The sequence below is a fragment of the Mastomys coucha genome, unplaced genomic scaffold, assembly GCF_008632895.1.
Source record: "Mastomys coucha isolate ucsf_1 unplaced genomic scaffold, UCSF_Mcou_1 pScaffold4, whole genome shotgun sequence".
Lineage (NCBI taxonomy): Eukaryota > Metazoa > Chordata > Mammalia > Rodentia > Muridae > Mastomys > Mastomys coucha.
Window position 1 is genome coordinate 38,872,355 of NW_022196910.1, and position 24,538 is coordinate 38,896,892.

General features: G+C 41.2%; 1 non-coding gene across 1 annotated transcript; it reads left to right on the forward strand.

Annotated features, from left to right (window-relative positions):
• Window positions 1–15,579: 15,579 nt before the first annotated feature.
• On the forward strand, window positions 15,580–15,743 carry LOC116076628. The gene has a single exon (XR_004113032.1). It is a non-coding gene; the product is annotated as a U1 spliceosomal RNA (small nuclear RNA).
• The last annotated feature ends 8,795 nt before the right edge of the window (window positions 15,744–24,538 follow it).

Consider the following 24,538-nt stretch of genomic DNA (forward strand, 5'->3'; position numbering starts at 1 on the left):
TGTGTGTGTGTGTGTGTGTGTATGTGTATGGGAAAGTCCCAAGTCCTTCAAAGAGTTCTCACTTGCTTTGGTATTTCATTCACACAAGGAAGTATAAACAGAAGGCTGTGTTTGTTTATGACTCTTGAAGCCGTCAGCCTGCTTCAGGTATCAGGTGGCATAGTTTTGACATTGGTTTTCACCCACTGAGACGTCCGAACCCTCTTAGGAGTAGCCTTTCAGAACTTAGGTGTTCCCTCCTGACTCTGAAGCAAAGGACAAAAGCTGCAAAAACTAAATGGGGCCAAGAGCATCACCATGAAGATGACCTTCGTGGAAATGAAAAGGCAGACAGCTCCAGCACTCCAGAGTGTGTGTGTGTGTGTGTGTGTGTGTGTGTAGCAGGGCTGGTGCTTCCTCCACTCCTGCCCTCCGCAGAAGAATGCTTGCAAATTGCTTCAGCAGACTTTTTCGCACAGCCCTTGCCAAAGATGATCTCCTTGATTATACATCTGCCGAGTTCAGCATCTTCAAAACACCAGTATCTTAAGCACAGTAATTTCATCTCAGTGCAAACTGATTCAAGTGGGTAACGTTGCTATAGCTCCGTACAATTATTGTTAGGAGTCACGGACCACACGTCTAACCTTCCTGCTCTCACATCTTCTATGCTGGTTTTAGCTAGATGAAATGAGATAATGAAGAGAAGGGAAATTTTGTTTTATTTCAAGGCAAAGTTCTATGTACATATTTGAATAATTCTTGATTTATTGGGTTATCTGAATCAATTTAAAATTTCAAAATTTAAAATCAATTTAAAATTTTCCTCTTTAAGCTCTATCTTGACAGTCATGCCTACTTGAGAACACACACATTTCTTTTTAAGGTTTTGATATCTGGTTCCTTTGTATTCTTGTTGCCTCCAACAGGACAATCTCTTCTGATTTTATAAAGCTTCTGTTTTTTGTTTCACCCATGGTCTGGCTTGGCATTCACAGGTCTGAAGGGTAACGTTACTGCTCCAGCTGAGATGAAGCAATGATGTGTAGAGGACGGGGCAAAGTGTTCGTTCTACACGTCTTAGCTCCCTTACTTCATTGCTCCATAGTCCGTATTTTCTATTATTCACTGTCCTGGAGAGTTTTATGTCAACTTAACACAAGCTATAGAGTCACATAAAAGAAAGGGACCCCAATTCAGAAAATGCCTCCACAAGATCCAGCTGTACAGTGTTTTCTTCATTAGTAATTGATGGGCCCATTGTGTGTGGTACCAACTCTGGGCTAGGGCCCTACGTTCTGTAAGAAAGCAGGCTGAGCAAACCAGTAAGCAGCACCCGCCATGACCTCTGCATCAGCTCCTGCCTCACGTTCCTGTCCTGACTTCTTCAGTACTGAACAGTTGATTTGGAATCACAAACCAAATAAGTACTCTCCGAATTGCTTTGGTCATGGTGTTTCATCACAGCAGTAGAAACCCTAACTAGGACATTCATTATAAACCACTGGGTAGACCTTTTGATTTTGTTGTAGGATTTTATGGCTAAGCAAAAAAAATTATCCAAACATTTTAGATATTTCTAGATTTGGGATACAAAAATGTTGAAAATGAAGCAAGTTGAAGTGACATACTTATTGTAATTCTCATGGAACTGTTATGATTCAAAGATTTTTAAAATCTTTTTTAAATTTTAAATTTTAAATTAAATTTTAAAACTGACTGTGTTAGTGTGTTAGTACCTTTTCTTTTGTTGTGAAGAGACTCCATGATGAAGGTAACTTGTAGAAGAAACAGTTTGGGGACTCAGAGTGTGAGAGTCTACCCACCATGACAATCAGACAGACATGGTGCTGGAGCAGTAACTGAGGGATTATGGATGATTCACAAGCATGAGTCAGAGAACTAAGAATGGTGTTTTCTTTTGAAACTTCAAAGTTCACCCTAATAACACACCTCCTGCCACAAGGGTCCACTTCCTAATCCTTCCCAAACACTTGTATCCGCCAAGGACCAAACATTCAAAGAAATGATCTTATAGGGACCACTTAAATTCAAACTACCACGTCAGTGTGCAATCTTTCATTTAAAATGATTGAATCACAATTCCAGTGTGTCTTGTGAAGAACTACGAGCATCTAGACATGGCTCAAAACACAGATATGTGTTCAGAATTTCCTGTGCACCGTTCTGCATTTGATCCATTCAGGAACTGTAATAGAAATGGAATGAGCATTCCCCAGACACTGCGACTGATACAGACCCACTCACAAATACTTCTGCACAGAGAAAGGAAGAAGAAAAAAATGTGTTCCCTAGTTTTTGTGGGACTCAAACTATGATACATGAGGACTTCACCATACCTCTGTCAGGAGTATCAGGTGACAGCCATACATTGTGGAGAGGAATTTCTGGAATACTAGTCTTGATAGGAGTAAAGACAAAGGAAAGAGAGAATTTCTCAGGTTAGAGTATTGTCAAAGACTTGGGAAAACTATGTTTTTAAAGTCATAAGTCTGGTATTTTGATACTTGAAGTAAAAAATGGTGTAGTCCTGAGAGCTTTAAGTTATGACTAAAACTGACTTATATGAGGAGAGTAAAAAAAAATCACTCACACAACATGTACACATACACGCACATACACATACACACATAGACAGGCAGACAGAAAGATGGGGGGAGAGAGAGATGGAGGGAGAGGCAGAGGCAGGGAGACCGAGAGGGAGGGAGAGGCAGAGGGAGAGGAAGAGAGGGAGAGGGAGAGAGGGAGAGAGGGAGAGGGAGAGATATAAAAAGGATATAAAATTAAACCATGATAGAAACTCCCATTATCACTTGTAATCTGCCTATCACCATGTGAATGTTTTGTAAGCACCTCCAAGTCATGAATTCACAGCTAAATCCACTCTCTTCTTCCTCTAGACACCTGAAGTTGTTTTTATTGTGTTCTTTTCTTATGTCAATGGCATCTTATTCTTCAAGCCATCTGGGGTTAAAAATGAATACACGTTGATTCTTCCCTTTCATTCCCAACATCCAATCAGCTGATGAGTCTCATTACCCCTGGAGTTTTATTTCACGTATCTCTTTACTCTGTTACCATGGCATTGCTTGATATGAATCCTTCATTTTCACTTGCTTATGATTTTGCAAATAAGTTTCCAAATTGGCCTCTGACATCTGTCTCTTGACTCCTCTATTCATTTGTACGCTAAAATCAGTGATTGAGACTCACACGTCTCCTTGTTTTGCCTCTTGATTGCTTGTCAGCTTCTGGGAGTTCAATGAATTGACTTCAAGTTTTGCAGCCCCATCTAAACCCCCACAAACTGACTCCTGTCTATCTGATCACCTATATTCATCTCTTACATGAACTATATGTCACTCATGCATTGAAGATGCTATTTAGCACCATCTTTCCTTCTTCTTAGATCCAGCTTTAATACCACCTTCCTCAGATAGTCTGTTTTGCTCTGCCAATCCACTCAAATGAACCTTCTGACACCCTAGTATTATAATCTATATTAACATTACAACATACATGGCCCTGATAATATTCCTGCTACTTTGCAACATGATTTGCTGATCCGGTGTATGCCAGTGCCATATCTCACATGGCGCTAAGCACTTTATTTGTATTATTTTTTTTTAAGGACACCAAGTCAACTCCAGTATGTAATCTCCATTTCACAATCAAGGAAACCAATATTAAATAACTTGCCTCATTGCAAACAGTATATTAAATCCAGATCCATTTAGTACCAAGTATATCCTTTTTCACTAGACCACTGCTTCTCAGCTTGTGGGTCATGACCCTTTTGGGGGGGGGGGGTTGTCAAACGATCCTTTCACAGAATCAGAAAACAGATTTTTTTACATTGTGATTCATAAGAGCAAATTTACAGTTATGATGTATTAATAAAAATAATTTTATGGTTGAAGGTCACCACAACATGAGGAATTATATTAAAGGGCTGTAACATTAGGAAGGTTGAGAAGTGCTGTATTAGACCATCCTGCCTTTGTGTGGTCAAGGGCTCTCATGTAGATTCTGAACAACTGGAGCAGGGGCTATCTCAAAAGCTGTTACCTCTCTATGGAATAAGTTTCTCTAGCTGGGTTGCCTTGTCTGGCCTCAGTGGTAAAGGATATACCTAACGCCGTAGAGTCTTTATGTGCCAGGGTAGGGGGATACCTAGCAGGGCTTCCACACTCTCAGAGGAGAGGGGAGGGGGGATGGGGAAAAGATTGTGGGATAGGGTGACTGGGAGGAGATGGCAGCACTCAAGATGTAAAGTGAATAAATAAATTTTAAAAAGAAAGAAAGAGAGAGAAAGAGAAGGAAAGAAAGGAAAGAAAACAAAGAAAGACAGAAAAGGACTCACCAAGTGGTATACTATTTGGCCAAGAGCAAATTGGCTGCAATGGCATCATCCACAGTACCCCAAATTACAGCAATGTGAATGAAACTGGGGTTCCTTAGCAATGTGCTTTGTAACATAGGAAATTTTAGTGTCCAATTTTCAGCTGATTGATTGTATACGGTCTTGATTGTTAGAGTGAAATTTAGTATTTGAATTGTTTATGGTTTTAATGTATTTTTCCTTACAACAGTAAACCATTGACAGAAAAGTTATAAAATGCAAATGATTTTTTAATCTCACGATCACAGCTTTTCATGGGTGACAAAGGAACCGGGGCGGGGTGGGGGGTGGCATGCTGCTCATCAGCAGGTTTTAAATAGAAATGTGAAAGTCTATCAGAGACATCAAAGTTTTGCAAAGGAGAAAGCTTGAATTTTATAACATCCAATTTCAATTTCAGGAGTCTGAGGAAAAAAATACAATGAATGTCACCAGGGCATTTTTAATTTACACCCACTTTTTTTAATTCACTTTTTATTATTTGGCTGAAATAGAACTTGTAAAATCCCAGCTGTGATTTTGAGCCATTCTGTTGTTTCCCAGGATATTGGTTCCAATGCCTGTATTTGATTTCTGTACTTGAGTAAACCCACCTACACAGCCCACTGCAGCCTGGTGGGTTTGGCATTTTCTCTTTTGAACAGTATCCAACATAATGTGGCTTACTGGAAACATCTCTTCAGAATGACTCAGCCAGTCATGGAAGCATTTCTTTCTGTGGAATTCTCCCTTTTTCTCTAAGAATGAACACAGAGCACATTATTTGGGAATAAACAAATCTGAAAGCATTTCCAGTAATATCTTTTTTTTTTTGTATGTGTACAGGCTGTGGAAGATTAAAAATTCTTGACTGAGATCTTCCCTCCTACCTAAATGTTTCAGTAAACATAGTCTCACTGAATGGATTTCCAAAATTTCCAGCTGAAAATAGAAAATGAAGCTGCTTTTCCAGAGGAAAAAAAATGGGCTTGTTATGTCTTCAAGATGCCTAGAATTTACCCAACATAGTGCCACCCACCAAGTACACACTTCATGTCTCTAAGCAAAGTTGTATTAAGCCATGTGACATCTCTTGAAAAGACACTTTGACGACAGGGTGACGAAGACCTGCATTCCTCCTCCTTTGCCTTCCTTCATTTCCTGATAAATTTCAAGAAACATTTTCAAGTAACTGTGGCCTTGTCAAAGCTCATAAATTTAAATCCTTTCGTTATTTGAAGGAGTTGGATGTTGTGTTCACTCTTAGAATAAGCCCATATGTTTTGAGTTGAACACATGTTTGAGAAGTTTTTTGTCATCATTTAAAATATATTACTATTGTTAATTGTGTGTGTGTGCTTGCGCGCAGTGTATTTGTGTGGAAATGTGTAGGACAGTGTATTTGGAGGTCAGAGGACAACTTTGTGGAGCTGGTTCTCTCCTGACACCTTTACAGAGGTTCCAGAGATAGAACTTCTGTGGTCATGACACCTTTACCTGATAAAACTTTTGCTAGCCCCATTTATGTGTTTTTAAAGTCAGGGCCTTAAGTAGCACAGGCTGGCCTGTTCAAGGATAACTTCTGATCCTCCTAACTCTACCAATAGAGTGTGGGATTACAGAATCTGCTACCAACTGAGTTTATATAGTACTGGGGATTGAATCCAAGAGCTTCCTGCTTGCTAGGCAAGCATTCTTATCAACTGAGCTGCTCCCTGACACCTGAGCTGTTCTTTAGGTAGAAGCTTTTTGAAACTACGAAAATGGTTTTTTAAAATTATTGACTGTTGTTCTCATGCTGGCAAAACAGAAGAAAAAGACAAGGCCATAAAGTTTGAGAGAATGGGAATGGAAGAAAAAAAGAAGCTACTGAACATTTCTCAGTAAATCATAAGAACTATCATTCTCAGAAGTGTACTGCTGTGTGTGTTTAGACCATGAATAAAGTCTGAACTGGTTTCTTTAATGTCTCCTGGAGCCATGAAATTAAGGAATTTGGAAAAGGGAAGGTCTGCAGGCAGAGTGGCTGTGATGTTTAAAATTGAATTCTTTCATTTTTAGGCATTCCTTTCAATGGAAGTAGTGAGTCCCAGAAGTGAGTCATTTAGCTCTCCAGGGCTAGAGATAGCCCGCTCATCAACCACTGATTTTGTTTTAGGAGTATGAACCTAAGTGAAGACTATGTTGTGAAGCTAGTGAACCTCAAATCCTCCATGCATCTCTCCTCACCTCTGAACCTCTGGGACAATCCCCCTACTCTTGTCATGTTTAAAGCCCACTTCTGCATTTCCAAGGGGGAGCAGTCATCAGCCGGGAAGTAATGAGTGTAATAGATGCCTGTCTCCACTCTGTAGCAACTGCATCAGCAGAGGGCTTAGCGCCTGCAAGGGGTGCTCAGGAGGCAACTTAATTTGTCCAGGTATTTACTTTCTTGCCCTTCTTACTCCATAACTTGTGGTTTTATTATTTAATTGTTTTCCGTTTATTTACTCAGTACATGTATGTGTGTGCATGTATAGAGGTCAGAGGACAGAGGAGAGAGTTGGCTCTCCCCTCTTGTGTGGTTTCCTGAGATTGAACTCAGGTCATTAAGCTTGGCAGCAAGCCTTAACTACCAAGTTAACAAACTCTCTTTCTAGTTCATCCTTTCCATTTGATCATGCATGTTTTCTTCCAAGGATGAAAGTCAATACACCTCTGTAAGGGACAAAATATAAAGTATTTTAGTATTTACCAGTCACATAGTCTTTGCAATAAACACTCAACTCTGCCGCTGTGTGTAAAAGTAAGCATAGGCAAGTATTAGTGAATGGACGTGTGCTCCAACAAAGCTACACTTGCGGACACACTACTATTTGGACTTCATGCAATTTCACGTGTTGTGAAATAATGACCCTCCCTTTTGATTCCTCTGCCAGTGTCATTATCCGTATCTCAGAGACTATTTTAAAATGGCTAATAAACCAGATTACTGCAGTTGGCTGTAGCTTTGTTAGCCTTTGCAGTAGAATGTTAAGTGGTAAGCCATGCATTGGACTGGAACTTCCAGACAGTATGTCATGAGCATATGTAGATAACCTTGGGTTTGGCAAACGAGAGATTCTATTGTGCATAGACATCGACCACGTTCCTAGATGATACAGCCACTGAAGACCTGCGTATCACACCTTGAGGAGCAAGGTTTACAAACATCACACAGGTAGGTTCATCCACAGAAAAGAGTCTGAATTTGAGACGGACTGGGCAGAAGTGGAGAACTGTGGCAGAGCTGAGTTGGCGGGGGCTAGGAGGAGGCTTTGTGACCGTCTAAGAGTGGGACTGAGGCAGGCCTGTCTAAGTCAGACTTAGAGAGGTTGGATGCAGGAAGACTTGGGGATAGGGGCTCAGCAGGGTGGTGACTTTCTCTCACCTGTGGTAACATTTGACAGATGAAATTTAAGGAAGGGTTTGTTTTTGTGTCATGGTTTCAAATATTTCAGTCTACATAACAGGGAAAGCATGACCTCAAGTGCTTGTGTTGAAGTCTTATCTGTGCCACGGCTGGAGACCAGGAAGCAGAGAAAGTGACATGAAGATGACAGAAATAATACAGTTCCACCCCTTTCTCCACCCAAACTTGTTCCTAGTGACCTACATCTTCAAGCTAGAGCTTACCTCATAAATGTCTGACCAATGTCTTTAGACAATTTCATCATCTTGGGACCAAGGTTCAAACACATGAGCCTCTAGGGGCTGTTTCTTGTTCATGTCACAACAGCAGATCTTAGTTGTTATAAGGATATGAGGGCTTCAAGGGAGAAGGCTTTGATGGTCAGGGATGTCTTTAGCAGTGGTACCGGTGATCTATGTAGAAGTGTTTAAGAGGTATTTGCTGAATAAACAGAACAGCAAGAAAGAGAAGTTGGGCTGGAAGGAGATAGAAAGGGGGACAAACATGACTTTAATCTGTGGTACTTTGAGTTTGATTCAGTAGAATCCAAGAGAAGGTAAGGAACACGTGTAACTTTAAGACCTTTTGGCTAAGAAGTGTAGAAAATGGCTGGTAATGTTGGGAGGTAGAATTCTATGTGACATTCACTGGTCAGAGAATGAGCTGTTTTCTACCAGAAGAGAAGGAGACTTAAGTCAACAGCACTGCCAGCTGGGAGCCAGAGTTCCAAGTGTGGGAAATCTGCTTGCTGTGACTTGGATGGGTCAGCAGTACTCTTCCATAGAAAAGAGCCTCTTCCATAGGTAGAGCCTCTTCCATAGGTAGAGCCCCTTCCATAGGTAGAGCGCCTCTCATCCACAGGTAGAGCCCTTGCAAATGTTCTCAGACACCCACTCTATCTTTCATTACACAGAGCTAAATTTTTCTCACAAGCATTTGAAGTCTCATACTTATGGGTCTACTTATGGTGAATGTTCTGCCATCTGTCTTCTCAAGGGCTTCTTCATACACTAGTTTAATTTATTCTGTTGAGAACACCAACAGACCCAAAGAAGCTGCTCTTTATATGAGATTTAAAACTTTCTCAGATGAAAGGAGTTTTCCTTTCTCTCCTTAAGCACATTTTTAACTTCAAACTCTGAGGAAAGAGAAGTCACCTGAATTTGTTAGAAGGCAGTCTGTCCTTGACTGAAATGAGCCCCACACACAGCAGTGACATTTGACCAGCCAGCTTCTTGGTCTTCTCCACCCTTAACTCTCTCCTCATCCATTGTACACACACTGTCATCCAGTTAATGTGGATGCAGATTTTGAGGAAACAGCAGCGGAGGCAGTCTGGGAAGCTGGACCATCTAGGGCTAGCCACTTTGAAACTCTGCTGGAAGCAGATTTTAAGGAAACACCTGGGCATCTGGGGCTAGCTGCTTTGACTTCATTGCTGTCTGGTCATTTTGCTCTGAAAACACACAGGCTTTGAAGACTAACATTGTAGGGACATTTTTGCATTAACACATGTATGCATAAATCCTCAGTCTGTCCTTTTTATCCATTCTCTATACTGTCATGCAATTAATATTTGTGAAGCAAATCCATAATCCTACTCCCTCGCACTCTGCCCCAACCCCATTCAAGAACCTCAAATATTTCTCAGTGGTCTGCAGTGAAGCCCACACTCATCAGCCTGCTTTTGCAGAATTGCCCCCGAGTACCACCACCCCTCTTTCACACGCATTTCTAAGAGGCTTTCTGTTGCTCATGTTTGCCCACTGGACCCAATGGCCAAACCATACTCACTGCTTCCTCCCTGATGCTCATCTTTCCTACAATAAGGCCAGGCTGTTCCAGCCACCCCAAGCCTGTCACAAAGTTCTGGGCCCTGAAGTCCTCTAAGTCCAGGCCAAAGATTCCACAGCTTCCTATTTGTGTGACAAAGCACAGAGAGAGCATGTGGCTCTGCCTCTAGAATGTAAGTCAAGGTAGAGTTTGGTCCATCTTAGCTGATGCTGGATCTTCAGTGCCTAGACCAGCTATTAGTGCAGAAAAGGTGATAAATCAATATTTATGAAATAAATGAATGAGTGAATGGATGAAGGTATGAATTACTTAAAGGAAGTGCTAGTATACAAATGCCTAGAGATGGGTTGAAATCAAGTAGGTTTATGAAGTTAGATTTTTTTTTTTTACTTTTATTCCTCCTTTGATGGCAGTTGTAAATGCCAAATATATTTACTTGAATAGTGCCCAGGTCCTGAATGCAGACATGATCTATAGATCCTATTGAGCTGTTGTTATCTCTCAGCTGTTGTGCTATGTACCTTATAGCGTACCTTATTTTAATCGTTTATAGGGATTCTATAAGGTAGGTAGTATTCTTTCCATTTTCCTGATGGAGGAGCAAAAGCTCAGAGAAGCTTGCCCTCATCACAGATTGAATGAGTGACAGAGCAGGACTTTTAAAAGCCAAGTCTTTCTGATGCGTGCAGCATTTGTTTATGTCAGTTTTGTCATTGACAAATACATTTCAAAAGCAGGAAGCAAAGCTGTGTATACTTGACTCAGAAGAAAATCACATTTCACCATAATATTGGATGGTATCAGTATGCTTCTATATACCAAGAGTTGAATGAATTTTTAAATAAGCAAATAAAATTGTCAATGAATCAATGAAATAACTAGTGAGTTACAGAGATAATGATTAGGAATAAGCTATTCTTAGGATAGGATTAGTAGAGAGCTCAGTTATTAAAGAGCCTGCTTAGCAAGCACAAAGCTCTGGGTTCTAGTCCTATTACCACATTGAACCAGGTATGGTAGCACACACCTTTCTTTAATCCTAGCACTTGGAGGATAGACACAGAAAGATCATAAGTTCAAGGCCATCTATGGCTTGCAATAGAGAGTTCCAAGCCAGCCCAGACACAATACCCTGCCAATAAATAAACACTTTAATGAACAGAAGATAAAAGAGCAAGCCATTCTTCCCTATCAGAAAATATGTGGTCAGTGCGCAAGCACCAGATATTTTTTTTTTCCTCAAAAAACAAGGTTGATCCCAAAGTAGAAATAAGTCTAAATTAACAAAGAGTATCTTACTACTGTCATGAGAGTAGATGGGCCCTGCAGCTCATGTCTTTCATCATGGATCCATAAGTGCCATTTGGAGATGCTGCCTGACTATAGGTCTGGAAATAATGGGGCTTGCGGTAATGAGTCACCATCAGCAGCAGATCCCAGAGCCGGGCAATATCAGCTGCAGTAGATAGTCTATTTGAATCACAGACATATCCACATTTAAAACTTCCACATGAGAATCTCAGTTGGCTTTAGTGATTAAGTAAGAACTGCATGAGTAGCATTTACCACCCCGATCAATATGGACTTTAATTATTAAATTGAGTTCATGTTGTATTGACTATAATACTGCTTTCAGCATATTTGTGAATTTTCCCCAAGGCACAGACTGAGAAGCTAGACTGAAAGTAAAGAAATTGGTCCTGATACTGAAGAGACCTCCATAAATATTTTATTTGCAACACCCTCATAGGGAATTGGCATCCTTAGAGTCAGTTTTAGATGTGTTCAGTTCTTTTCGGATATTTGACAGACACCCCAGAGTCTGTTATAGGCAGCACACTGACGAAACTGCTATTGATTCTGATCTTATTGCATAGGAATAAATCTTACCTCTCACTTCTAATACAATAATAAAAATTCTTGATAGTTATTATTATATAAATCTGAGAGTCTCTCTGTAGGGTAAAAATTATTGTCATCACTTGTAGATAACAGTCTGCATAGTCAAATTAGACTATGTAATCTGTCACCTATACATCATAGATCAGAAGTAACAAAGGTATGTCCTAAGTCAAGATCTGCCTGATTCCAAGAATGCATTTTGTGCTGAAGCACACAGATATTGCACATGTTCAGAGGCTGACACATTCATCTCACTAATGGGCATCAAGTGTGGGAGCAGTGACAGGATTCTAGTGTAGGTGGAATAGAAAAATGAATGAAACACGGTCTTTAAGGATGTCAAAGCTCAGAGTTTTTGACCCTGGGACTCAGATGAGATCGCTATTTTGTCACCAGTGACTGTCTAAGGTGGGACCAGCCAGGAGCACATACTCTACTCAACCAGCTTGGTCAAGGAAGAAATAAAGACAGAAATTAAAGACTTTTTAGAGGTTAGTGAAAATGAAGCCACAACATACCCAAACTTATGGGACACAGTGAAAGCAGTCCTTAGAGGAAAACTCATAGCTCTGAGTGCCTCCAAAAGGAAACTGGAGAGAACATACACTAGTAGCTTGACAGCACATCTGAAAGATCTCAAACAAAAAGAAGCAAATTCACCCAAAGGAGTTAGATGGCAGGAAATAATCAAACTCAGGGCTGAAATCAACCAAGTGGAAACAAAAAGAACTATACAAAGAATCAACCAAACCAGGAGCTGGTTCTTTGAGAAAATCATCAAAATAGATAAACCCTTAGCCAGACTAACTAGAGGGCACAGAGACAGTATCCTAATTAACAAGATCAGACATAAAAAGCGAGACATTGCAACAGAAACTGAGGAAATCCAAAAAATCATGAGATCCTACTACAAAAGCCTATGCTCAACAAAACTGGAAAACCTGGATGAAATGGACAATTTTCTAGACAGATACCTGGTACCAAAGTTGAATCAGGATCAGATAAATAATCTAAACAGTCCCAACCCCCCTAAAGAAATAGAAACAGTCATTAATAGTCTCCCAACCAAAGCCCAGGACCAGATAGGTTTATTACAGAGTTCTATCAGACCTTCAAAGAAGACATAATATCAATATTCCTCAAACTATTCCACAAAATAGAAACAGAAGGTACTCTACCCAATTTGTTCTATGAATCCACAATTACTCTGATACCTAAACCACACAAAGACCCAACAAAGAAAGAGAACTTCAGACCAATTTCCCTTATGAATATCGATGCAAAAATAATAAGAACACATCAAAGTGATCATCCATCATGATCAAGTAAGCTTCAACCCAGGGATGCAGGGATGGTACAATATACGGAAATCTATCAATGTAATCCACTATATAAACAAACTCAAAGAAAAAAACCATAAGATCATCTAATTAGATGCTGAAAAAGCATTTGATAAAATCCAACACCCCTTCATGATAAAAGTCTTGGAAAGATCAGGAATTCAAGGCCCATACCTAAACATAGTAAAAGCAATGTACAGCAAACCAGTAGCCAACATCAAACTAAATGGAGAGAAACTTGAAGCAATCCCACTAAAATCAGGGACTAGACAAGGCTACCCACTCTCTCCCTACCTAATCGATATAGTACTTGAAGTCCTAGCCAGAGTACTTAAACAACAAAAGGAGATCAAAGGGATTCAAATTGGAAAGGAAGAAGTCAAATTATCACTATCTGAAGATGATATGATAGTATACTTAAGTGACCCTAAAAATTCTACCAGAGAACTCTTAAACCTGATAAACAACTTCAGTAAAGTAGCTGCATATAAAATTAACTCAAATCAGTGGCCTTCCTCTACACAAAAGATAAACAGGCTAAGAAAGAAATTAGGGAAATAACACCCTTCACAATAGTCACAAATAATATAAAATACCTTGGTGTAATTCTAACTAAGCAAGTGAAAGATCTGTATGACAAGAACTTCAAGTCTCTGAAGAAGGAAATCGAAGAAGATCTCAGAAGATGGAAAAATCTCCCATGCTCATGGATTGGCAGGATTAATATAGTAAAAATTGCCATGTTGCCAGAAGCAATCTATGGATTCAATGCAATCCCCATCAAAATTCCAACTCAACTCTTCACAGAGTTAGAAAGAGCAATTTGCAAATTCATCTGGAATAACAAAAACCTAGGATAGTGAAAACTATTCTCAACAATAAAAGAACTTCAGGTGGAATCTCCATCCCTGACCTCAAGCTGTACTACAGAGCAATTGTGATAAAAACTGCATGGTATTGGTATAGTGACAGGCAGGTAGATCAATGGAATAGAATTGAAGACCCAGAAATGAACCCACAGACCTATCGTCACTTGATCTTTGACAAAGGAGCTAAAACCATCCAGTGGAAAAAAGACAGCATTTTCAACAAACGGTGCTGGCTCAACTGGTGGTCAGCATGTAGAGGAATGTAAATGGACCCATTCTTATCTCCTTGTGGAAAGCTCAAGTCCAAGTGGATCAAGGATCTCAACAAATGGGACCTCATAAAAATTGCAAAGCTTCTGTAAGGCAAAGGACACTGTCAATAAGACAAAAAGGCAACCAACAGATTGGGAAAAGAGCTTTACCAATCCTACATCCAATAGAGGGCTAATATCCAGTTTATACAAAGAACTCAAGAAGTTAGACTCCAGAGAACCAAATAACCCTATTAAAAATGGGGTAAAGAACTAAACAAAGTATTCTCAACTGAGGAATACTGAATGGCTGAGAAGCACCTAAAGAAATGTTTAACATCCTTAGTCATCAGGGAAATGCAAATCAAAACAACCCTAAGATTCTACCTTACACCAGTCAGAATGGTTAAGATCAAAAACTCAGGTGACAGCAGATGCTGGTGAGGTTGTGGAGAAAGAGGAACACTCCTCCATTATTGGTGGGATTGCAAGCTGGTGCAACCACTCTGGAAATCAGTTTAGTGGTTCCTGAGAAAATTGGTCATAGTACTACTAGAGGACCCAGCAATACCACTTCTGGGCATATACTCAGAAGATGCTCCAACATATTATAAGGACTCATCCTCCACTATGTTCATAGGAGCCTTATTTATAATAGCCAGGAGCTGGAAAGAACCCAGGTGTCCCTCCTCAGAGGAATGGATACAGAAAATGTGGTACATTTACACAATGGAGTACTACTCAGCTATTTAAAACAATACATTTATGAAATTCTTAGGCAAATGGATGGATCTGGAAGATATCATTCTGAGTGAGGGAACCCACTCACAGAAAAATACACATGGTATGCACTCACTCATAAGTGCATATTAGCCTAGAGGCTCAGAATACCCAAGATACAATCCACAAACCACATGAAATTCAAGAAGGAAAACCAAAGTGTGGGTACTATGATCCTTCATAGAAGAGGGAACAAAATAGCCATGGAATGAGCTACAGAGACAAAGTGTGGAACAGAGACTGAAGGAATGACAATCCAGAAACTGCCCCACCTGGGGATCCTTCCCATATACAATCACCAAACCTAGACACTATTGTGGATGTCAACAAATGCTTGCTGACAGGAGCCTGATATAGCTTTCTCCTGAGGGGCTCTGCCAGTGCCTGACAAATACAGAAGTGGATGCTCACAGCCATCCATTGGACTGAGAACTGGTTCCTTAATGAAAGAGCCAGAGAGAGGATCCAAGGAGCTGAAGGGTTTGCAGCCCCATAGGAGGAACGTCAATATGAACTAACTAGTACCCCCAGAACTCCCAGGGACTAAACCACCAACTAAAGAGTACACATGGTAGGACTTGTGGCTCCAGCTGCATATGTAGCAGAGGATGGCCTAGTCAGTTATCAATGGGAGGAGAGGCCCTTGGTCCTGTGAAGGCTTTATGCCCCATTGTAGAGTAATGCCAGGACCAGGAAGTGGGAGAGGGTGGGTTGTTGAGCAGGAGGAGGGAATAGGAAGTTTTTCGGAGGGGAAGCCAGGAAAAGGGAGAACATTTGAAATGTAAATAAAGGAATTATTTTTTAAAAAATGGATGTCAAAGTTCTGGAGGGGATATTTACCTGGCAGGGGAGATACCATGATCACGAAGGTGGTTTTCCCAGGGTAAGGCTTATCCATTCCATTCTGGATGTGCTGACCCCTGCGATTTCCCCAAATGTGGGAAACTCGACTGCAGAATTTGTGGTAGTGGGGGACTGCATTCTTGCTCTCCCCTGTTTTTTTTTTTTTAAAAGGTCTGGAGGGGAAGCAAACAAATGAGACTTTTATCGTGCACCTTGGGACACATGTGGTGATCAGAGGACAGCTCACGAAAGTTATTTCTCTCTTTCCACATTGTGGGTTCTGGAGATCAAGTCTCAGGTCATTGGGCTTGGAAGCAAGTGCTTTAATCCATGGAGCCATCTACTTGGTTCCCTCTGAAAAAGAGTTTACAAAGTCATTGAATAGTTTTATAATTCTACAAAGCTCAAGCTGTAGCTATCATCATGCCTGGCTTAGAGCTGAAGAACCAGATGCAGAGGGACAGGGGCCACAGCTATTTTGTGGAGTTGTGAACCCAGGAAGCTTGGCTCCACAGTTTCCTGCTTGTAAGCTTTAGTGAGAAGTAGGAGCCCAAAGGCCATGAATAAAGGAGCAGGATCTTAGGCCACACCCTTGAGGACTCTGGCTTAATGACTGCCCCGAAGCCTTGTGCTGTGGGTATGTTAGATCATTCTTTGAGAGACACTGAGTCATTAAGTTCATTTACTGCTAATGAAATCTGCCTGTCCTACCAAAGACAAAGAAAATAATGTGAAATAATGACTTCCTGGAGTGACTTCTCTATTGATCCTCTATTATCTTATCCATCCATCCATCCATCCATCCATCCATCATCTATCTACCTATCTATCCATCCTCTATCTATCTATCCATCTATCATCTGTCTATATCATCAATTCCTATAATTTTATCATCTACAACACTATCATCTACCTATCTTTGTATTTTACCACACTTATTCTATTTACATATGTAAATCAGTTTAATTCAGTGGCTAGACCCATTCAGGAATAAGCTTGTGATAATTGTAGGAGGAAACAACTCTTTGTCCCTTTGTTACTGGATCCTTTGTGATCTAAGATGTATTCTTTTTATAGTCTCTAAATGAGATTATAGCTAATATTTGTTGTATTAGTCATTCAAAATAGCTAGTTTTTCTCTTTACCTGTACTTCTTCTAACTCTCTGCTGCAATTCTCATACAGTGGCGATACAAAGATGTGCTGTCAAGGTGCACTGCCTCCTGAAATCACTGTGAGCACAATAAGTTGAAAATATTCATTAAAATAATTTTTAAGTCTGTTTTTCCTTTCCCAGCCCTGGCTCCCAGAATGATGGCGCTGAAATTAATTATTAATAAGTAAATGCTTAGGCTGTAAGCTTTGGCTCATTCCCTGACTAGCTCTTAACTTATTTAACCATTTAAATTATTCTATGTCCACCATTTGGTTAGTTACCTCTCTTCAGTCCTGGCCTGCTTCTTTCTTCACATCTCCTCAGCATCTTCCCCAGTGTCTCCCTGCTGGTTTATATCAGTCTCTCACGGCTCTTTCTCTTATTCTCTCCTATTTCCCCAAATCCTCTTTCTTCCTGCTCTTGTTCCACTTCCTATTTCCTGCCTCAGCTCATTGGCCTTTGGCTTTTTTATTGACAGGTTATGCTTATAATAGATTCTCTCTATAAATAATCATTGTATATATTATATGTTATAATATATACACACACACACACATTACTGTTTTTAAGTTTAAACTATGTTCCAATACACTTTGATAGGGAAGTAATGTTAATATTGTATTCAGAAAGTCCTCAGTGATCACAGTCACCTCTAACCTGGAACGATTCATACATCCTGGTTTTCTCCCTTAAGATCAATGTTCTTAGAACTGATGGAGAACAACTTTGCTGGGCTAACAAATGGAGTGAGAGACTGGAGCACTGCCTGGAAGAAAGGAGGGGAGAGAGCTGAGAGGAGCGAATGCTTGTTTGCAGGCTGGCTGGCCCACAACACTGAAGAAGGGTGAAGCCAAAAGCTTTGAGTGACAGTGTGTGCAAATTCTTTCTATGGCCTCATACTCCCATGGAGTCAATGATGGGTTTGGTTCGTAGCGGCGCGTCTACAAATACCAGATACAGGCAGCTCTGCGTTTTTGGAGGTTTAATTAGGGGAAGGAGGGGGAGTGAGGACCGCGGCGCATGAAGGGAGGGAGAGGAGAGAGGGAGAGAGAGAGAGAAAGATGGGAGAAGCTGCCAATTATATATAAGCTGTGACGTAGTAACTCAGGTAAAGGTGGGAGCCTGAGCCCAATGGATTCTGGGAATATGGTGGTCGTTGTCCTGGCGACAGCTCTGTGGACCCGCCCACATATCTGCTGTGGGCAGATTCTGGATGCTAACAGTCAACACCCTGTGTGGTCATGAATCTCCCAAGAAGTGGCTTTTCTTTCACTGGTCCTGTGCCAGGAAGCTCTGAATTCCTAGGCCTAAATATTAACAAGGGACATTCCCAATTGATGCTTGGTATTATAGAGGAAGCCTGGGTGGACCTCTCCTAGCTCATAAACTCTCCTGGGAGAATAACATTATTTTTACTTATCTTTCTTCTTTAGATAAGGATGTACCATTGAACTAAACACTTTCAAAAGAACAAATTGATTTTCTGGGGCAAGACGGAATAATTGAGACCATCTTTATGTTTCCAACTGAATCACTGACAAAATAAATCAGGCAAAAATCATATGAAACAAGGGAAATTACACCAAGAACAGACCATTAAGGCCAGATACACAGATGATGGATGAACAAGATGAGTTCCATCATGGCTCTGACTTATGCCTGAACTGAATGAGTTTCCAGTTGCTGGGCAGTATGGATGGATTGGGGTTCCGATGGGTCTGGTGAACTCAGGGAGTGAAGAAGATGAATGTTGACTTGGGCAAGACACAGGCTACATTTGCTGGGCAATGTTTCAAAGGGGAGGGAGCAGCACAGAGAAGTAGAAACATCTGCTGAAGATCTCATCAAGCTTAAGGAGTATGCTGACTAGCACATGGGTGTGAGAACCCCCTGCCTTTCTAAAGAAATATCCGGAAACATTAAAAGGAAGAGTACCCCAGGCCCACACTACCAAATTATCCCAAAGGTACTAAGGAGGTACCAGAGAGCTTTTCTTAGATATAGGAGAGCAATGATACTTCCACCCAGTGTTTCCCTGACAGTACATAATGATCCTCAGAGGTGTGACTACAGAGGGAGAAACTATTTCTAAGTAATATAGTTGTAACTTAAGGCAAGATTGAGACATCCATGAAGGCTTTCAGAAGTCCTCAACATGCGCCATGGTGGAGCTCAGTGTCTGGAATTAGGTGAAAGATGATTAATTATTCAAAGAAATATGGAGATAGGAAACATGAAGAATAAAATATGGCCAAGAACTTGTGTAAATCTTGGCAGACAAATGCCTTTGAGTAATTACTGTGTCTATACTCTGTAGTCAAAACAGATTAAAAACTATAAAAAGAGATACATTGGACTTTCAGACTTGAAAATTATAGTATCTTAGATTAAAAAAATATACCACAAGAGATGAACATCACCTTAGACAGTGTTAAGGAGATTAGTAGGGTCATATGGCTCAGTGGTAGAGCCCTTGCCTAGCACTCAGGAGGCTCTAGGTTACATAGGAAGATCTAAGCTGGGGGATGCTCTATAGACAAGTGAGACAGAATCACCATCTACATAGCTGTAGACTTTGTGTGCAAATGAGCCAAGTGAGGCGTCCTAACTGGTGCCATAATGGAAAGTCAGTAATGGGGTAGAGTCGGGTGAGGCTGGTCACTATTTACTGGTTAGATTTCAGGGCTGCTGCATGGGAAGAAATCCATATCTGCCATTGTAAACCTGCTCAAAGGCCCATGGCTGGGCAAGTTTGAGTTCCTAGTGGGAAATCTCCTGCTCTTGCCTCACTGAATGGACATGATGTGCTCATCAGAATAGTTTTTGAATCATTATGGTTTGCCCCCCAGTTTAGTGTTGCTGTCAGCCTTGATCATAGAAGCAGGCATCAGTAACTGCAGACTCAGTAACTGGTCATAGTAGAGACGAAGGACTGTAGAATGCCTAGGCATACACAGGACATCCATATCATTTCCTCTAAGGCCCAAGGACTATGTAGCAGAAGGGATAGAGAGACTGCCAGGATGGAAGGCTAGAAAGATGGCTCTGTGGATGAAAGCACCTGATGCAAATGCATGGAGGCCTGAGTTCAGATGGGCATTCCACACTGTTAAGGCCATTCTGTTGCTATTAGGAAGTAGAGACAGGAAGATTATTGAGGGCTCTCTTGCCACTGGCCTAGCTCCAGGTTCTGGTGTCTCTATGTACATGAACAGACATGCTCATTTACACAGATGCTCACCCACCAGTGCTGGAACCCCTGACATACATGGATTCATACCTGCACACCACACACACACACACACACACACACACACACACACACACACATGAAGAGTTAGAGGAAAACACATGAAGAGTAGGTTGAGTTAGAATGCTGTCTTCTGAGAGTGACAAATGACATAACTGGTACACTCTTGTTCTCAAAGCAGTTGCATCTATCAGCCTAACACTGGACCCATAGAACCACTTCAATGGCTCCTTGGCTGAAGGCAATCATGGCAAAGTCAAACAACCTGAGTTTGATTTGTAGAACCCACAACATGGAATGAGAGAACTGACTTCCCTAGTGCTCCTATGACTTTTCACAAATGGACTGTGGCACTCTCGTGTACTCACACATAATAAATTAATGAAAATATTGAAACAAACAAAAAAGAGTAGGGTTGTCAATATTTTGCCATGGTCTATGCACTGGAGGCATGAAACCTCTCCATCTCTGATGATTTATAGGCAGATATTGGTTTCAGAGAAGAAACAGTCACCGGGCCTCACCCCTCCCATAGTTTCTATCGGCAGTTAATAGCTGCTGAAGCAGGGGAAGGCATTTTCTTTAGTTGTAGAACCACTGGTAAACAGTCTGTGAGCTTGCAAATAATCCCTCTGTTGGCTAATTTTTATGTCAACTTCACACAGGCTAGAGTAATCAGAGAGGAGGAAGCCTCAATTGAGAAAATGAAGAACAGGTTAGCCTGTAGGGTATATTCTTAATTACTGATTGACTTGCGAGGGCCCAGCCCATGGGGGTGGTACCACCCTGGGTTGGTGGTTCTTCAGTTGCTAGGATCTCTAAGAAAGCAGGCTGAAGAGGCAATAAGGAACAAGCCAGTAAGCAGTACACCTCCTGAGCTTCTGGGTCAGCTCCTGCCTCCAGGCTCCTGCCCTGTGTGAGTTCCTGCCTCCAGGCTCCTGCCCTGTGTGAGTTCCTGCCCTGACTCTGTTCTGTGATGAACTCTAGACTAAGGAACAGTAACTGATGACATAAGCCCTTCCCTCTTCAATATGCTTTTTGTTTATGATACTTCACCATAACAATAGTAACCCTAACTGAGATATCCTCATCCAGGGTGCAATAAGAAACCTTAATAAAACAACACAAAAACTACCAAGAAAGTTGTGAAGTGCTTGGCAGGGGAGAAGGGTCCTAGTGAGGATGGGAAGTGATTGAGGAAGTAATGAGATGTGAATATGATTAAAATGTATTATATACATGTATGATAGTGTGCAAATGAAAAAGCTAACACTAAGGCAGAAACCAGGTCAGTGAGAACTGGAAGACACTAGAATAGAAAATATTCCAAAGGAAATAGACAAAAGGATTAAAAAACCTTGATTAAACGGGGCATCAGTGATCTTTGGAATGATTTCAAGCAGCTGAAACTCTTCATTGTTCTTGTAGTAAAATGATTAAAACTACCAAGACCAACTGTACTTAATGTCATTTTTTTTTTTATAAAAAACAAAACAAAAATACACATGATTCAAGTATGTGTTTAATTTTGGAGAAAGTTCCATGAGCTTATGAGAAAAAAGCATATTCTTTTGAGTTTGGGTGAAATGTTCTGTAAACAACTGTTAGGTCCATTTGATTTATGATGCCATTTAGTTCCAGCATTTCTCTGTTTAGTTTTTGTCTGGATGACCTGCCTATTGGAGAGAAGTAGAGTATTGAAGTCTTCCAGGATCCATGTGAGAGAGTCAATGTGTGATTTAAGTCTTAGTTGCATTTTTGTTTTAATGAATTTGAGTGCCCTTGTCTTTGGTCTATAGATGTTTAGAATTGCAGTATCTTCTTGGTCGATAGTTTTTCCCTCTTATGAGAATGTAATGTCCTTCTCTATTGTTTCTGATAAGTTTTGGTCTGAAGTCTATTTTCTCAGATATTAAAATGGCTATCTGTGTTTGCTTCTTGAGTCCACTTGCATGAAATTTCTTTTTCTAGTCTTTATCCTGAGGTGATATCTCTCCTTGATGTTAAGGTATATTTCTTGGACGAAGCAGAATGATTCTGTTTTCTCATCCATTCAGTTAGTCTGTGTCTTTTTTACTGGGGAATCAGACCATTGATCCTGTGAGTTATCAATAAGCAGTATTTGTTGATTCCTGTTATTTTGACTTTTCCCCTTCTTCTGATTAGTTGGTCTGAGATTATATATTGCTTGTGTTTTGTTGGATGTGAGTAACATCTTCAGGTTGAAGTTTCCTTTCAGAGCCTTTTCAGACAGATGTTGCTGCTTGTTGAAGCAACATATGATTTTATTTAAGGTCTACTCCATAAAATGGAACACATCTTCAACACCACTCAGGTGGCCAAGAACCTGACACTCAATAGGTCAGGGACCTAGCAAAAAACCAAATACTACAGTTTTACTAGAGAAATATAGCAATAAAATGACTCCCATGACACTCTGCTGCCCTTAAATATTTAGGTTTTGCTCCACCATCACCAGAGAAGCTTCCTTCTGAAATGGATGGGAACACACACAGAAACCCACACCTGTGCAAAGTGCATAGAATGAGAGACCTTGGAACCCTCAGTTGTAATTGAATGTCTCCATCAAATACCTCCACCCCACCCCCTCAGGGCTTAGGGAACCCTGAAAAGGAGGTGGAGGAAAGATGATAAGAGCCAGAGAAAATGAAGGACACCAAGGAAACAGGCTTTCTAAACACAGCAGGGTGAACATATGAACCCACAAGACCATGGCAGCATACAGAGCCTGTACAGGTGTGGACCAGATGAGGTCCCAGTGCTAAGAGGGGAAGTGACCACATGCCCGCTCTGCTCTTCTTAACCCAGAAGCTATCTCCGTCTGACAACCACTCACTGATGGAAAATTTGTTTTCTCCAATGGAGTCTCACAGGACATACAAACCACTCTTTGGTTGGTTGGTTGATTGGTTGGATTGGTTTGTTGGGGTTTTTTCCTCCCTCAAGACAGCATTTTTGCTGGGCGGTGGTGGCACACGCCTTTAATCCCAGCACTTGGAAGGCAGAGGCAGGCAGATTTCTGAGTTCCAGGCCAGCCTGGTCTACAGTCAGGACAGCCAGGGCTACACAGAGAAACCCTGTCTCAAAAAAAAAAAAAAAAAAAGACAGCATTTTTCTGTGTAGCCTGAGATGTCCTGAAGCTTACTCTGTAGATCAGGCTAGCCTTGAATCAGAGATCTGCCTGCCTCTGCCTCCTGAGTGCTGGGATTAAAGGTGTGTGCCACCACCTACATGGCTACAAACTACTCTTAAGCCCATACCTCATGCCCAGCAGTAGATGGCCAACACAAAATGAATTCAACAGTAGTTTTAAAGGTTTTTTTGTCTCATAATGCTTTGCCGGGACTGCTGCTGCTGCTTCTCTTCCTCCTCCTCCTCCTCTTCCTCCTCCTCCTCCTCCTCCTCCTCCTCCTCCTCCTCCTCCTCCTCCTCCTCCTCTTCTTCTTCTTCCCCTCCTCCTCTTCTTCCTCTTCTTCCTCCTCCTCCTCTCCCTTCCCTCCTCTTCCTCTTTAACGAGTGTCCCTGGTAATGCAAATCAGAGGCCTGGCCACTCCAGACTGACAAGCTATTGACCATTTAGTTTTTAATCTTCATGTGAAGCCTGTATTTGAATTTGAGTGCAGCTGAAGCTAGAAACTCCACTTAAAACAAAATAACGATGTCATGATGTCACACCATAGCATGCTGAGGAGAGGTTGAACTCCCCCTCCCCACTACCTACCCACCCCCACCCCACTCTAACCCTTTCTACTAGTTTGGTGGAAGCTACTCTGCTTCATGCTAGGACCAGACAATTTGTTCTTTGGTTGTAACAGAGAGATGTGCTGTGCTGCTCGGCTTTTAAACTGTTTGCAGAGTGCCAGGTGGTAAAGGGCGCAGACTTTGAAAGGTTGCTCAGTGGGTCACTGAAGATCGGAGAGGTGGTTGTGATGTGGAGGAGATGTGAAATTGATTTTGGGGGTGCAACTCTTTGGCTGGGTGGCTTCTCAGAGGAGGTAGCATCAACCAGGAGAAGGCTGTCAGGAACACTCAGACCCAGAGTACCAGAGGCAGTACTAGCTCTGCCAGACTAGCAAGCTCATCCCTAGAATCTCCGTTCACCATTGCTTCTCAATCTTTCTTTTTCTGAAACTGATTGAAGAATGAAATAGAGCTCTATTTCATTACAATATAGCTATATTGTAGAATTGGTGATGGCTGCCAAGTAGCCTTATGAAGAACAATCTGTGGGTCATATTGGAAAGTCACTGCTTTAGAGCCCCTTCACTGGCCTCAATGGGGGGAAAACACTTCCACATTTGTTTTTAGTGAAAATTGTTTCTCCTGGATCATAGTTAAATTTCTTCCAGCTTTTGGCAGGAACTTCCTTCCTGGCTCCCCTGCTGATGCCGGCTAACCTGTCACATCTTCACAGAACAAGGACTCTAAAGAATTCTGGGAGAGCCGCCTAGTCTTGTTACCAGACACTGGAGGATGTCATTAACCTTCAACCTGGCTTCGCACAAGAGTATTGTCAACAGAT